This window comes from Frankliniella occidentalis, unplaced genomic scaffold, assembly GCF_000697945.3.
Source record: "Frankliniella occidentalis isolate FOCC.00 unplaced genomic scaffold, Focc_3.1 Scaffold250, whole genome shotgun sequence".
In the NCBI taxonomy this organism is placed as follows: Eukaryota; Metazoa; Arthropoda; class Insecta; order Thysanoptera; family Thripidae; genus Frankliniella; species Frankliniella occidentalis.
Genome location: NW_026267376.1, coordinates 280,593 through 284,051, shown reverse-complemented (window position 1 = coordinate 284,051; position 3,459 = coordinate 280,593). Strand labels below are relative to the sequence as shown.

General features: G+C 53.4%; 1 protein-coding gene across 3 annotated transcripts in view; it reads right to left on the bottom strand.

Moving 5' to 3' along the window:
* Positions 1 to 3,459, bottom strand: part of LOC113217380 (uncharacterized) — a 13,000-nt gene that overhangs the window by 3,918 nt on the left and 5,623 nt on the right. The gene's annotated exons all lie outside the window — the stretch shown is intronic.

The window sequence follows — 3,459 nt, the reverse complement described above, 5'->3', positions numbered from 1 at the left end:
CCCAACCCACCCCCACCTCTTCCTCGCCCAAGCCGTTTGCCGGAATGCTGGACGACGTGTCGGGGACAGGGCCCGCGCGGAGCGCAGCTGTGGCCGAGTGCGGTGTAGCACGCCAACGGCCCCGTTCGTCACCTCGCCGATACGGTGTAAATCACCCACATGGCTTTCCGTCGTTTACCAAGAGCGACTACACGAACTTTCGAGAGAGTACGCTAAACTCCATTTTAGTGAAAAAATCGGAAAAATGCTGAGCACAGACAAAAGAAAAATCCAAAGGGATGTTTCCTTAGTTAAAGCTTCTGGCCGGCTGCTACAGAGTCCACAGCAGCCGCGCATTGTCCACCACAACAACACCGAGGCTGAATGCGAAAGTGGCCGCTCTGGTAGCGCCCATGTGGGCGGGAGCTGCCCTCAGGGGGGGGGGGGGGGGGTCACTCTCGCTGCCCGTCCCGCGTGTCCCTGGAGCCCCCTCAGGGGCCCCCGCAGGGGGGTCACCGGCGGGGTCGCGGGTGCCGTGTACCTCCTGGCCGTCACCACGCGAGCGGGGTCGCCTTTCGCTACCACGCACGCACAGACTTAGAGCAGCCTCCCCCCACCCCTCCTCCTTTCTCCAAAATGGGCGAGACAGCGCAAACTTAAAAGACAACCTTCACTTTTGAAAAAGTCTTTATTTTGTTTTGTTTTTTAAAGATTGTGTTGTTGTTTTTTTTTTAACTTGTGTTTTGCAACAACAAAAAATAGTATTCATATTTAAAAAAAATTAAAACGCGCGGTTTTTTGAAGGGCTGATAATGCCCCGACAAAACGAGGGCGGCGCGCGCACGAACAAAAATGAAAGCACATGACGGAGCACTCCGGCGTGCCGGAGATCCACACGTGATTAAAGAATGGGAAACAGGAGTAATCTCTCTGTATCGCATTGCGAACACACGAACAGCGGCGGGGCGGTGCGGTGCGGTGCGGGGCGGGGCGGAGCGCGTCCACACTCGGCGCGTCCCACACCGGCCGGTTTTCTCTCTCTCTCTCTCTCTCTCTCTCTCCCCGCCCGTCCCATCCGCACTACTCTCATGGCCCGCGACGTTCCGATCGCGTATATGGGACGCAAGGAAAGTGTCCCCATCCCATAGAAATTGATAAGGCGGAGGCTGGCCGGGGCGGGTAGGGGCGGGGCGGGGCCCCCACATCCGGAACCATTCCAATTCCACTCATACACCGCTGCAGCTCTCAACGCACCGACGACACACTGATAAATCAATTTATTTATTTTTTGTCCAGTCAGAGGGAAGTGGGAAGTGGCTCAGTCATACCTTACTCACCAGGAGAATGTTTAATTTTAAGGCCACTATGCAATATTTGAATTTAAAAAAAAACTAACCTTGTTTTAAAATAACTATTTTCTATCTGATTACTGTAATGTGTTTGTTTCCACGTACCCACAGCCTGCAGTGGTGACATCTTCACTTTCTATAGACGCACCCTAAAAAAATCTCTTGAAACTCAAAAGGCTAATATCACCTAAAAAGACAAAATTTTCTGACCTTCTCCTTCGTCTGCACTTTCACAGGAAGGAAGAGGCTTTCGACCCATCGGCACCTTCCTTGTTGGAATCCCTGCCTCCGAGCGTCCCACACAACTGCCGCATCCTAGAGACGAACTTCGACGACGACCATTAAAGTCGATAAGATGGGTTAAAGAACAAGAAAAATAAAACGTGGATATCTATCTACTTTCTATGACTCCGCTCAACGAAGAAAAAAAGTAAACAAAAAAAGCGACGTCGTTGGGGTTATTAGAACACCTCATACCACCAGCCCTCTCTCGAACACACAGTGCACTCGTCCCGTTAACATATGCTTTCAGGTGTCGGAACCATAACTCGTCAAGGGCGCCATGAGATGTAAGCGAGGGGGAGGGCCCACGGGCCGGCGGGGTGACAGCGGAATGCTACACGTGTTCTACTCTCCTCTCTCTCTGTGTGTGTGTGTGTGTGTGTGTGTGTGTGTGTGTGTGTGTGTGTGTGTGTGTGTCGCACAGCCTGTCGCCGCGCCCCGTTGTGTCCGATGGCACTCGAACAGACCGGGAGGCGCACAACAACATCCTCCTCCTCGTCGTCGAGCATTCGCGGTCCTGCTCCGCGCGCGGCACGTCGGATACACATATCGAACTCGACCTCGAAAATAACCAGAGCAATCGTCCGCGACACTCGCTCGCGCACTCGCGATAGGCGCGCACCGCGGGGCGGACATGCACCGTGAAATGCTCCCTCTCTCTCGTACCCGTACCGCCAGCCCGCCTGTCTGTCACGGGTTCGACTCCCCGCCGCTTCACATCGTTAATTTCTTTCTCTCGCGCATGTTGCTACGGTTTTTTTCTCAGATTAATTTTTTTTTTAGCTTTCGTGCGCGGGCGGCTCATCCCCGTGCATCCCGACTCATTGGTCGTGGGTTCTACTACCAACTGGTGCACCGCCTTTTTTTTCTGTTTTTTGTTTTTTGTTTTTTTTGTTTGTTTGTTTTTTGCATTTCCACCGCGCTCTTTAGACTCTGCTTTCGCATCCGTGCAACCCTATACGAGCATGGTACAGCTGCAGGAAAAGCCCACTGATCTGTGGAAAACGTCCCATCGACTACGGCGAACGCGCCATCCACTCCTGAAAAAGCGCGCCGCCGCCAGGCTTTGCCGGTTTCGCGGCGCGCATCCCGTAGCGCCTGCAAAGTTGAGGGTAGGCAACCCCGGCATACACCTGTGTCTGACGGGCCCGGCCACCCGCCGCCCTCGCAGGGGCCCGGCGGTAAACATACGGTCACGTAGTTTCAAGCTGTGTGAGAACTGATAGCAACAGAGTACTGCACCGTACATAAAATACTGCATGTGCGCCTATTACAAAAACTCCAACCAAAAAATACTTTTGAAAAACCGTAATAGCTAAGCATAAATCCCAGAGCATGTCATGCTCCGAAAATCTTCTTGCATGCACTTCACAGGGTGCCAAGAGCAAATAAATTTGTCGTAAAAATAGTTTTTTCCGAAAGGTCTCGTATGGAAAGGCTTTCCCCGATGTCGGCGCGGCTAGGCAGCGGGGCGATATTCGCTGCTAGTACGCACACTCCTACGGGCCGGGCCACGGCGCGGCTACACGCTACACGGTAGGCAAGTGACAGAACGGGGTCAGCTCGCTACTCCCCTCTCTCTCTCCGTTTACTTGTTTCAGGAGAAGAGAGCGAGAGAGAAGGGGGGGGGGGCAGAGAGAGGAGGGGAGAGACGTCCTTCCTGTGCATCATGCTTTGTTGAAAACATTTATCATTTGGCCGGCTGGGACCTGTACTGCAAAGCCTTACACCGGCCTGCCGCCGGCCCGACCAGGCTCCGCGTCTCACCCCTTTCCCCTTCACCATCCGTCAGCTGAGAGATGTACACACTGACAAAAACACAGTAGTCGGATAAGGTAGTACTTTAAAT